General features: G+C 50.2%; 1 protein-coding gene across 1 annotated transcript in view; it reads left to right on the top strand.

Annotated features, from left to right (window-relative positions):
* The window catches only part of TCF7L1 (transcription factor 7 like 1), a 144,540-nt gene that overhangs the window by 82,912 nt on the left and 48,400 nt on the right, over positions 1–13,228 (top strand). The window lies entirely within an intron of this gene.

Raw genomic sequence — 13,228 nt, 5'->3', positions numbered from 1 at the left:
ATGGAAACCAGCGCTGGCTGAGGGGCTGACCTTTGACCCACTTGTTGCCACCATACTGTTAACCACTGGTGCCTCTTGGGTGGAGAAAGAAAGCAAGGAAATGGCTGTCAAAGTTGTTTTCATTTTCCCTTAGTTTAAGCCTGAGTCCATACTAAGTAGAAGTAACACACCAATATTAATCCAGAGCGCTCGGATTTTATGAGTTTAATTTGATGATGGATTCTGCCTGTCCTCCCCTGCCCTCTCACAAGCCTCTTCCTCGTCCTACAATGCAGAAACCCAGCCCTGGGTGGCAGGACTGGTCTGTCATCCCCCCTCTGGAGACGCCCGGAGCGTAGCCCCTAAGGGGAGTGTCTGGTGTGACCAGGCGCTCACTCCCTCACCTGTGCAGTGGGCCTGATGCTCTTCCTGTGACCCAGGACCTTGCGAAGCTCAGTGAGGAGGCGTGTACCTGTGAGGCTCTCCACTAACCCAGGCATTAGGATCTCAAGCGCAAGGATAAATCACGCACCTTTCTGGTGATGATCAAACCTTGGCCGTGTGACAGCCTTTCAGATCAGCCAGGGTGGCTTTAGCAGCTCTGCAGGGATTCCTGTGTGTGTCAGCATGTGCTTTAGTCCTGGTGGGCACTCTCTGAGTACAAGCAGATTTTTTTCCAAGCTCCATCCTTTGCTCTGAGCTGACTTGGGTTGTCCTGGACCCCATGAAGACATCACAGACAGAATCAGGGCTGTCATCCCCGTGTTTCCCTGCAGAGGGTCCCCCGGCCGGGGTCAGACCCCAGGGTCTCCTCTCCTAGGTGTGTGGCGGTGGCCTCTGGGTGAGTTTGTGTAAACGTGCTGCTTGACCCTGGGGCCCAGAGTGTGAAAGTGTTTCAAAAGAAATCTGACTTGTCAGGTTTCTAGCTGTGGCCACCCCATCAGACAAATCAGGTAATCTGTTGAAAAGGAATATTTGTTAATCCCTAAGTAGAAAAGCAAAGTGACCCTTGGTGCCTGCAGTTCTGAGACCCCGGTGGCGGGGTGGGTGGGGGTTTGGGCAGGCTGTATGTATTTATCTGTCTGAGAATGTGTCACCCTGGGGGAGTGGACCACAGGAGGCAACAAAAGCCCCAGACTAGTTCCTTGGAGAAAGTTAGTCAGAAGGCAAAGTAATAATTCTTCTTTAGAGACAGAAACCTCAAAAGTTCCATGGCTTTCCAGGAGTCACTGTCTTGAGTTCTTTCATTTGTCCTCTGATCGGATTTAATCCAGGCCAGTCTGGGGTACTGCCGCCACTACCTACGCTAATGACGAGTGCTTTGAGACGCGTCTGGTGTGGTCTTCCCTCCTGGCTTGGAGTATGGTCACGGAGCTGATCGCTGGGGCACATCTTAGGTTTGGAGATGTCCAAAATGCTTTCCAAGTCTTTCGTTAGTTAATTTACTTAGTTTAGTTCTAAGATACTTGTTAGAACTGGACAGTTTGTCTAGTGGGGAGTGTTTTTTCCCCCTGCAACTTGCCCGCAACTTGCTCAAGCCTTGGATGCTGTGATCCTCAAACAAGGATGCCCACTGCAGTTGTCCCTGGCTGGAACCCTGGTCCCCTGGGGGTCTGCGGTGTGCCTACCTTTCCGTTGCTTACATTCTGGGGCTCAGGTGGCGCGGAACAGCCGCTGGCCCCTTGGGCCGCGGAAAGGCAGCCTGCGTAGGCGTCCACGAGCTCATTTACTGTAAGCGGTTCAGCATGCGTTTCCAGTCCCCAGAAAGTGCCATTATCAGCGGATGGACTACTTACAGGAGGAGGGTTGGGGTAGCATTCCCACTGCCCAAAGTTGTGGGGAGCCGGAAATATACATATATTAACCCGGGGCTTGGGGAGGGGAGGGGAGAAATGAGCGTCGGTTCATTCTGCAGCTGTGTAAACAGTCCAGGGGGAGAGGGGCGAAGCTCAGGATAATGGGGGAGGAGGGGGGATGCCCGATAGAGGGGCCTCCCTGGGGGCCCTGGGAGGACTGTGAGCCCGGTGGGGGAGGGGCGGGTAAGAGTGTGACGCGTAAGGTGGGGGAGGGCGGCGGGTACACAGGCTCCCAGGGTTTTCACAGGCGGAGGACACTTCCGCGCAAGTAGGGCTGATGCCAAGTGATGAGAAGCGTAAGTGATGAGAAGCATAAGTGATCTGGGCCTACTTGACCTAAGGAAAAGGAATGAGGGGAAAGTGATTGGAGCAGAAGGTGATGGGGGCGGAGGGGGGACCCGCCAAGGAGGGGGCGTGGCAGATGACAGGCCCTGCGCCCTCGGGTCAAAGGCGGAAAGGCTCTCCTCCTCCACTCAGTCGCTTGTTCCAGCAGCAAATGATTATTAGGTCCCTGCTGTATACCAAGAACAGTTATGCGCAGTGGCAGCAGGCAAGGGGTGGAGATTCCAATGTAGGACACACGGGCCCTATTCACAGAGAGTCCATAAGCCAGTGGGGAAGAAAGGGCAGCACATAGACGACTCCACTCAGAGCCCTTTGTGTCCCTGGAGGGGTGTTGGAGGGGAGGGGTGTTGGGGGAGGGGCGGGGGCTGCAGGAGCACTTGCGGTGGGGGGACGGTTAGAGCCTTAGCTGGGGTCTGTCTTCCAGGTCCTGGGGGAAGGGCTGGAGCAAAAAAGGCTAGAAACAGTGACAGGGCAAGCAGGAGCGTGGCTTTGGAGCCAGGTCAGGGTTTGAACCTCAGCCGCCACGGAATGAACTGGACTCTTCCATTTCCTCCGAAATGCAGATGACGGCAGCTCTGAGGGTGGGGGATTCAATGCAGCATTTTACCGAGAACGTCGCACGTGTGTGTTGTAGGAACTGGGTCCTCGCGCACGGCTGTGGGCACTGCTCCGGGGTCTTCTACATTCAGCACTAACTTATGGATTGCCTTCAAGAGCCAGCCCCTGTCCTAGGATCTGAGACAGGCTAGGTCTCCGCCCTTGGGGACATCACATTCTATTGGTGGAGACGGACATTGAACATATAAAACACCACCAGCAGTAAGGATGTGCTGGGCAGAGAACTGAAACAGTGCGGGGGGGGGGGTGTTTGAGGTGCTACTTTGGGTTGGGCAGAAGGCGGTGGAGGGGAGAGGGGTTGAGGAGACATCAAAGCTGAGATGATGGGAATGACAAGGAGATCCAGGGAAGGGTGTCCCTGGCAGTGGGAACAGTCAAAAAGGCTGTGGGGTGGGGAGGGAGTAGGAGACAAAATCAGAGTGGACGGCGGAGGCCAGATCAAACTGTAGAGTGTGGGTTTGACTGCATGTGCACAGGGGTTGACTGGAGGGTTTTAAGCAGGGGGGGTATGACTTCATCTGATATAAATTTTTAAATCTCCAACGACTGTGTCAAAAAGGAACGGAAGGAAGGAACAGGTGTTGGGTCTATGGGGGTGCCTTTTTTGGAGGTATGTGCACCCCACCTCCTTTGCTGGACCCAGCTGCCAGGCTGAGGTCCCCCTGCCACCCCTGTGCAAACTCCCCCAGGCAGGCAGTCAGGGCTCGCCCTCCCTGAGGTCCATGTACCCTTTTCTCCCTGCCGCTGGGAGGGTTGAAGCCCTTGCACAGGATATGAATGGCCAGGCAGCATCCTTCACCTCTTTCCTGGGCACAGTGCAGACCATTTCCCATCTGTATGTCAGGCTCTCCCCCTAGTTCCTCAAGCGCTGGGAAACTATGCCAAAAAGCAGTAGGAGCAGTGGGGTTAGCTCCGGTGTGCCCCTGGCCCTATGGGTGACTTTGCACTGACCCCTCTAGGGCAATGCTGTCCAATAAAAATAAAATGTGAGCCCTGGAGATAATTTTAAATTTTCTAGTAACCACATTAAAAACAAATGAAAATGAAACAATGAAATTAGTTTTTTAATTGATGTATACTTGATTTACAGTGTTGTGTTAGTTTTAGATGTACAGCATAGTGATTCAGTTGTACATACATACATCCTTTTTCAGATTGTTTTCCACTATAGGTTATTACAAGATATTGAATGAATATAGTTCCCTGGGCTGTCAGTAGTTCCTTGTTGCTTACCTGTTTTATATAATCCCAAACACCTAATTCATCTCTCCTTACCCTTTTCCCTTTGGTAACCATAAGTTTGTTTTCTGTGTCTGAATCTATTTCTGTTTTGTAAATAAGTTCATTTGTATCATTTTTCTAGATTCCACATATAAGTGATATATGGTATTTGTCTTTGTCTGACCTACTTCACTTAGTATGATAATCTCTAGGTCCATCCCTGTTTGTGCAAATGGCATTATTTCATTCTTTTTTATGGTTGAGTAGTATTCCTGTGTGTGTGTGTGTGTGTGTGTGTGTGTGTGTGTGTGTGTGTGCGCGCGCGCGCGCACACCACATCTTCTTTATCCAGTCACCTGTCGATGGACATTTAGATTGTTTCCATGTCTTGACTGTTGGTAAATAATGCTGCTGTGAACATTGGGGTGCATGTATCTTTCCAAAGTAGGATTTTTGTCTTTTCTAGATATATGCTCAGGAATGGGATTACTGGATCATATGGTAACTTTAATTTTAGTTTTTTAAGGAACCTCCATACTATTCTCCATAGTGGCTGCACCAATTTACATTCCCACCAGCAGTGCAGGAGGGCTCCCTTTTCTCCACACCCTCTCTAGCATTTATTACTTACAGACTTTTGGGTACTGGCCATTCTCATTGTAGTTTTGATTTGCATTTCTCACTAATAATTAGTGATGTTGAGCATCTTTCCATGTGCCTGTTGGCCACCTGTATGTCTTCTTTGGAGAAATGTCTCTTAGGTCTTCTGCCCATTTTTTGATTGGCTTGTTTGTTTTTTTGATATTGAGCTGTATGAGCAGTTTGTGAATTTTGGAGGTTAATCCCTTGTCGTTCTCATTGTTTGCAAATATTTTCTCCCATTCCATAGGCTGTCTTTTCATTTTGTTTATGATTTCCTTTGCTATGCAAAAGGTTTTAAGTTTAATTAGGTCCCGTTTGTTTGTTTTTGCTTCTATTTCCATTACTGTAGGAGACAGATCCAAAGAAAATATTACTGTGATTTATGTCAAAGAGCATTTAAAGTAATTTTAGTAATGAATTTTACTTAACCCAGTTTATCAGCAATATTATCATTTCAACATGCACTCAATATAAAAAGTTATTCTTGAGGTGCTTTATATTCTACTTCCATGCTAAGTTTTTGATGTGTGTTTTACGCGTGCAGCACCATCATTTCAGTGCTCAGAAATCACGCGTGGCGAGTGGCCACCGTGCTGCAGAGTGGCCCTGGGAGCCTCCCTTTCCTCATCTGCACAGTGGAGGGGATGGCGTCCCTGCACCTCCCTCACTCATGAGGCTGTTGTGAATACAGAGGAGAGGAAGCCGGAGATGGAGATTGAGGCTCTTGTAAAAGTTCGGTGGCTACCATCCCAGAAGGTGTTGATGGGAAAACCAGGGTGGGAGTAAAAGGGCTGATACGGGAATGTTCCTCCTGTTTCTAAGTCACTGTGCTACAAGCGAGAGATAACGGAAACACGCACAGACAATTAAATACCATAAATCTACAAAAATAGTGCCTAGACTGATGGACTAAATTATGCGGGGGCAGAATTTAGTGTCTCACTGATTTTTGAAAAAGTCATCTTTCAGCAAAAAAAAAAAAAAAAGAGAGAGAAAGAGAAATGTATTTTTTCCTTAAGCCTCTGGTAACAGTAAACGCATGTGATGCTTTTTGTGAAGTGGCATTTTAATGGAAATATTAAATCTGTGGCTTTTGTTTTTGTTTTTAAGGAAATGGAGAAAGGAAGGAAGCTGGAGGGTTTAAATTCGTTCTGCTAGCTTTGGATTCTGCAGAATCAGGAAATCAGAAAGTACAAGTTCTCAGAGCAGTGACATTTAACTTGATTGGGAAGGGGCACGCCCAAGGTCACCCTTTTAAAGGGTTTGTCTTCCTTTTCAACAATTTTCACAGCATGTCTTTTGAAGCTCAGCATTTTTCGGTCTTTCTTTTTCAGTGTGGGAACAGAAGTTGGAAGGCTAGAGTTTGCTCACTTGACTCTGCTAGTGCCCTGTCCTCTGTGCCTTCTACATGATAGCACTCTGGAAGTTTGTTGATTGACTCACAGACCAAGTTTCAAGGATGGGGAGCAGTGGGGAGGATGCTTTTTCAGTGGAGAGGGAGCATTTTTTCTTTTTTTTTTTTTTTTCTATTTTTTTTAATTGAAGTATAGTCAGTTTACAATGTGTCAATTTCTGGTGTACAGCATAATGTTTCATTTATACATGAACATACATATATTCCTTTTCATATTCTTTCTCATTATAGGTTACTACAAGAGAGCGAATATAGTTTGCTGTACTATAGAATAGAAACTTGTTGTTGATCTGTTTCATATATAGTAGTTAGTATCTGCAGATTTTGAATCCCAATTTATTCTTCCCACCCCTGGATGCATTTTTTAAGCAGTCCTTGTTCATGTGAAATCATTCAGGTCCCAGGTATATTTTTATTATGTTATTGGCTCCCTTAGAAACTTAAAAAGAAATTAAATACGGTCACTGTTTATTTTTAGTATTTTAACTGAACTCTCCACAGTTTAGGAGCTGGACAACTACATGGATCTAGGAATAGTTTGTTTCTGTTTCTCCATAAATATTCCTTTCAGGTTTCTTTCTGCTTTCTTTCTCTTTTATAGCCAGGGAAGTTTTTTAATTACCCAGACTCTGAAAACATCTAGCTTTAGAAACTGATGGGAACTTCTTTCACTGTCTGGATCACTCCAAATCAAACATTTGCCTACAGGACCCTGGGTGGGGGAGACTTAGGTGTCCCCCAGCAGGTCTTTTCCATCTCGTGACGTTTACGATCCCCTAGTTCTTCCATGGGTACCACGAGGCTTGGAAGCCTTGGCTACTGGCTTTCCCAGGGCACCCCTGCCAGCCCTGGGCTGCCAACTACCAACATGGAACCCACGTCACGAAATGCACACGCTCAGTATGGTGCCAGCATCTGGTCAAATCCACACTGGACTGTTCGTGAACGCATGACATGTCAGCATTTCTTTCCCTTGTGTTTCTGCGGGGAAAGAACGGTCCTACGTTGCCTTAGGTTTTGGTCAGCTTAACTTTCTCATCCAAACCTGACCGTGCTGTTATCACATCACAGACCCAAACCCCATCTCTCTGGACCTCGGAAGCTGCACTCTGCCTGCGTCTTCCTTCCTGAATGGGCTCCCTGCTGCGGTTCGCAATGAATGAGTACAGATGTCAAGTGTGAGGGCTTGTCCCCAGGCTCGTGCTTCTTGGAGACATTTCCCTTGAGCCCCCTGCTTGGAGCTCCCCTCCGTGCAGGCGTCTCCCTTCCATGTGGGGTGTGTTGCTGCCTCCCATTTCTTCTCTTTGCAAATCTCTAGTTTTCTGTCTCCTGCGAAAAATCTCCCCTGACACCTCTGTCTCCCTCTTTCTCAGCCTCCCTATTGTTGGAAGCAACTATTTTGCCTCTTTTTTTTCTCTTTTACATTCCTGGTATGCCGCTGCATTTTTTTTAAAGCTCTTGAATGAAAGGGCATGTTTTTCTTTCTCCTTTTAGATGACAGACCTCTCAAGGTGCAGCCTCCGACAAGCCTTAGACCTCAGTGCAGCCAAGTACCAGCCATAGTAGTTACTCGACAATAAGTAACTCGAATTGGCTTCTAGCTGAACATCACGTATCTTGGTTACCACGTGCAAAACTGGGATGCGTTCAGCTCCAGTTTTTCTACCCTCAGCCTATTTTTGAAGTTGATTCATCGTCCGTGGGCATACTATTTCAAAAAGGCTAATTCTGTAAAGTGCTGTGGCTGCTCCTCAGCGTCATTAAGGGCTTGAGATCCCCCTGCTGTCTGTCTGTGTTCTGATGAAGGAAGCATCTCCAAGCTCTGACCTCGAGGTGGGTACGGAAGACTGAGCTTTTGTAGCTTCGTGCCGGGAATGATGAAGCTGAGTGGAGGCTTTCAACCACTCACATGAGGCTCCCGCACTTTGTTTTGAGTTCCTCAAGGTCCATCTTGTCCCTCACTCACCAGGAGGCACATGTGACTTAGTGCCCATCTCTGCGCCGGGTCTGAGGAGAAAACGATGGTAGGGCCATGTGCAGGGACTCTGCACAGGGAAGCGGTGCTTATGTGGTATTCACAAGGGACCCAGTGGTTTGAAACGAAACAGAGGGATGACCCATTTCTCCTGTGAAACCACTGTCAATGTCTAAACAGCAGAAGAGGTACAGGTCTGTGGGGCTGAGAGGGCAGGGTTCTTGTCCTGTGAAGTGTGAGGCCGCCTTTGGATCATTCATTCATTCAGTAGATACACGCTGGGCCACCCACTCTGTGCCCTGCACCAAATATGCCTGTCATGACGCACAAGATGCACCGTCCCTGTTCTCGGGGGAGACAGGCCGGCAGAGTCGGCCTTCAGAGACAGACCCCTGCCAGGCACAGACCACACAGCATCCCCTGCATGTGTGAGATGTCGGGGGCCAAGGGTTCTGGATCCCGCCCTAGGGTAAGGACTAACAAGGACAAGGCACTCTGTCAGGGGTCCCTGCGCCCCAGGGGGCTTCCAGGCAGAGCTGCCAGTTAAACAACTATTTACTGAAGGTCTCCCTGGGGGATGACTTTTTAGTCAAGAGAGAAGGGAGCTGACTGTGTGGACACATGGGAGGAAGAGCGTTCCAGGCACAGGGAGGGAAGAGCCAAGTGCAAAGGTCCTCAGGCAGGATCACGACGGCTTGTCTGAGGAGGGGAGGGAGCCCGCGTGGCTCGAGCAGAGGACAGGTGCGAGCGGGCACAGTCAGGAGGGCAGCTGGGAGCCGGGCACAGAGGCTCCTTTTCCTCAAGACCCAGGTGAGAAGGGGAGTGTTGGAGGGTTTGAGCAGAGGGGTGACATGATCTGAGCTAGGTTTTAACAGAGCTCTAGGGCCACTGTGATAAAAATGGACCAAGGCGGGGTGAGGGTAGGAAACTTGGAGTCAAGTTGGGGCGGAGGTCAGTGTGGTTTGGACGGTGGAGAGGGAGAGTTGTTGGATCCTGGGTCCGTTTTGTTTGGTTCGGAGAGGGGGAGGTAATTAGGTTTATTATTTATTTATTTGTTGCCTTTTTTTTTTTTTTCAATGGGGGTACTGGGGATTGAACCCAAGACCTCGTGCATGCTAAGCACATGCTCTGCTACTGAGCTCTACCCTCCCCACCCCCTCACCCCGATCCGTTTTGAAGGGGATGTGGCAGAATTTGCTGGTGGGGTATAAGAAGAAGAAAAGAGTCAGGAATATCTCCTGAGCAACAGGAAGGAGGGAGGGAAGCGGTGCCGAAATGGGAAAGACTGTGAGACAAGCGGATCTGGGGGGGAGATCACCAGGAGCTCTGTTTGGGACATGTGGCATATGAGCTGCTTTTAGGACATCCAGTGCGGTAGTGATGGGCAGTAGGGCAACTGATATCAGGAAAGGGATCTGGATTAGAGAGAGAGACCTTAGAGTCATGGGCTCACGGGTGGTACCCAGACAGGAGATCCCTGCGGGATGAGGGCTGCGAAGAAGCAGGCGAAGGGCCGAGCCCTGACACTGCAGCTTTCACAGGTGGAGAGAAGAGTAAGAACTGACGAAGGAGACCGAGAGGGGGAGAACCGGGGGGGTACAAGGTCCCTGAAGCCGAGGAAGAGAGTGTATGAAGGGGCCACCCGGGTCAGGTGCTGCTGAAGGGCCAAGTAAGGTGACGGGTGAGCTGATGGGGGTCATCGCTGTCCTCAGAAGCGTGGTTGCCATGGAGCTGCCAAGACGGACGTGGCATTCTGCCGGAGAGCAGGGCAGATTCCAGAGTGGGGGGTCGAGGCAGGTACTGGGCAAACGGGGCTCCTCTCCAATATCCCGGGCACACCTGGCCCCCGAGGAGCCTCAGGAGAGCTCTTGGAATCTGTGCTGGACTCCTGATCTGGGGAGGTTGGTGGAATCAGTGGGTTGATGTTGGGAGTTGCAGGGTGAAAAGGACCGAAGCTCCCTATGGCTCAGGAATGGCTTCAGAGCATGGGACCTAAGGGGCTCCTTGGAGTCGAGGGCCTCCCCGCCAGGCCTCGGTCCCCATTCCTTCATCACCTTAGATGGAGTGAAGGGCTGAAGAGGCTGCCAGCTGGGCTCAGCGCAAACAAGGAGCCCTGGGTGGGCGACTAGAACCACGGGGGTGGGGGGGAGTCTTCGATCTCCAGGATCAGGCCCAGGGCTTCTCTGAAGCAAACAAGCAGCTGTTTGTGCCCTGAAAGGAGTTTGCTGAATGGACATGTTAGAGGGCAGCCTCAGCCCTCCTGGGCAGCGCGGCACAGGCTTCAGTTCTTGAGTGACTGGCCAGCCGTCCTTGCCACAGGAGGATCTCCGTCTGAGTGGCAGCCAGGTGTTCCTTCAGACCAGTGGCTCAGGGCGGGACTGTCCGCACTGCGGACGCGATGCGGTGGTGGTGTTTATGCTCCCACGAGTCGTGGAGGCTGGCTGGGCCCTGGGCTCCAGATGTAGCAGAGCCATCCAGGGAGCTGAAGTCATCAGGAAGAAACCTGATGACGGACAGCTCAACCCGAGTGAGTTGGGTGGAGTGTCACCTTCCTATTACATGTAAGGTTCACAGGCTTAGAGGAGCCTTAAGCTGCCCTCAGAGGACACACTATTAAATCAGAACTGGATTTTGTTGCTTAATGAATTCTAAATGTGTTAAAATTTAAAGGCAAACTTACTTAGGGGCCTGGGAGGGGGAAGTATGAGTGTCACATGCCTCTTATGACATTGAAGAAGGAAGCTTACCCCAGACACACCCAGCCCCACCCACAGACGTCCCACATTATAGCCTATATGCCTGGGTTATTGGCTGATCGACACACTTAGGGACTCACATCCATTATCTCATTTGATCCTCAAAATAGTTCTAAGAATTAAGCGAAGCTGCTATAATCGCTCCTATTTAATAGACATGAGCTGAGGCTTATCGAGGTGATGGATTTGCCCCTGGCAGGGCCGGACTCTGAACCCAGGGCCCCCGATTTCCACGTCTGGCCGTTGCCGGGCGGGACAGGGAGGCGGGGAGGAAGCAGCCCCTCTGACAAGTGTACTCACGGATGTTGCCACTGGTGTTTATTAATAACAGATGGGCCAAGGAGTCCGCAGAGTTGCCGTCCTAAGGACTCCCACGCATTTAACTCTCAAGACATTTTTTTTTCTTATTTTGTGAAATCATGCCGTCTAGTCCTTATCTGATAGGTGCACCCCAAGGAGTGCGTGAACCACGTCTGCCGAGTCGATGGGGTGACTGACAACCTTCCTTCCCTCTTGGTCATCGCAGGGCCGGAGCGTTGCCCTGTGGCTGTGGTCCCTGTGGGTCCTGGCTCCCCACCGTTCTCTGTAAAGTGTGGATGCCAGCCGCTTTCCGTGAGGTCTGTGCTGTGTGGGTGGGAGGATTTTGTAGCTTTTTCCCTCCTAACTGAAACGGTGACTTGAAGATGCTCTTGCCAAGTTCTGCTTCTTTGCCCCACTGGGTTGGTGTCCCTCCAGGAGCCTCTTCTGTCTTTCTTCAGGTGTTTAATTAAGCAAGTCCACGTGCTGCTCCATGTTCCTGGAGAAACTAACACAGTGAGCAAAGTATCCCAGGACCTCGCTTCCTCCCAGGTGGCCAGGTTCCCACCCTGCCCGTTGTTACAACAGTGCGTCGCGTGTCACATGTGTCCCGGTGCAGGTGGTGTGTTACAGCACGTGACTGCAATACAGCAGTATGGCTGCTGTTATTAACAGCCTCTTCCCCTACGCACACGCGTTCCCTCCTATACATCCTATTTCAGAAGACTTACCTTCTTAAAGGCCCATACACTGAAAGCAGCTCGAGGAGACCAGAAAGCAGCAACTAAGCTAGGTCCTAGTCTTAAGTCCCGGGGCCTTTTAAGAAGGTATCTCTCCCAATTTGACCTTTTTTTTTTCTTCTTTCTTTACTATGCCAAGGTGAATGAACTGCATCACATCTATTTAGATATCTTGTATTTAACTTACAAAACTTAAATGGAGTTTTTTTCTATTTGCACTGTTTCAGGATTCACAGAAAATCAAATCCAGTCCAGCCTCCTTCTCAAGCAGCTAAATTTAAGTTTTAGGCAAAATCGTGAGGGGTTGAAAATCAGCTTTCAACCCAGAGCGTGTCCATGGGGAGGCTGTTGGTGAGTCCTGAGGCTCTGTGGAATTAAGCATTAGTGTGGCCGCCTGATTCTTTTCCTCTGTGGACTTGCAAATTAACATCTTCCGTGGCTGCCTCTGCCTGCGTACTTATATTCCAATCTCCAGATGTGTTGTTTGTTATCAAAATCACCACGTTTATGGGGTGAGGTGGGGAAGGTGTGGTGACTGCCCCAGATGCGCTGACCCTCATTGTAACCAAACATGTTATTCAGACATACTGGAATATATTCTTCCCCACCCTGGCTTGGCTCCGTCACTCCCTCCCTCCCTGGAGCCAGGGACTCCCCAGACTGGCAGGGAAGAGCAGGGCTGGGCAGGGACCTCTTTCAGAGGGGTCATGTCGAGGGCTCACACTGAGGCTGGGGTCAGGTGTAACAGCAGGCAGGCGGGCAGTGCACACTCATTTTGTGCGGTCAGCCTGGGGAGCTGTCTGCATGTTCTAACAAGGGTGGAACTGCCTGTAACCGTGTATGCGAGTTCTCTAGAAGTCCTACAACTGTACAGGGGCCAGTTTCTACAGCTGCCAATTCAGGCCCATGGCCGAGGCTTCAGGAGAAGGGAGTGTTTCTCAGCTGAGAACGACTGGGAACCAGAGGCGCAGGCTGACCTGCGGAGCGGGGAGGGCCAGCCCAGGGCTCCCTGTGTCCCTGGGTGATCGTTCCCCACTTCGGTCCTTCCGTTGTGTTACGCTGCCATGGGTCTGGAGTGGAGCCAGAGACTGCATTTCTGACATCATCGCAAGTGGTACTGATGCTGCGGTCCGCGGAACACACTTTGAGTAGCAGGGAGCCACGTCAAAACGACCCAATGCTGGAGGGTCAGGCCCGCAGAAGTCTGTTTCTGTCAGCCCTAGATTTTCCTACCCTCTCCCCTTTAGCTTGTACACATTTCCATTTGCAGACAGAAAATAGTGAACATCTGACAACATTTGTTTAATTGTGATTGTTGTGGGGCCCTTCGGGAGTTGGGGGAGAAGAGCGTCTCAGCCAAGCTGCCAGTCCCCACCCCAAAACCA

This window comes from Camelus dromedarius, chromosome 33 (genome assembly GCF_036321535.1).
Source record: "Camelus dromedarius isolate mCamDro1 chromosome 33, mCamDro1.pat, whole genome shotgun sequence".
Classification (NCBI taxonomy): domain Eukaryota; kingdom Metazoa; phylum Chordata; class Mammalia; order Artiodactyla; family Camelidae; genus Camelus; species Camelus dromedarius.
Note: the sequence above shows the minus strand (reverse complement) of the source record. Positions and strands in the feature narration are given on the sequence as shown.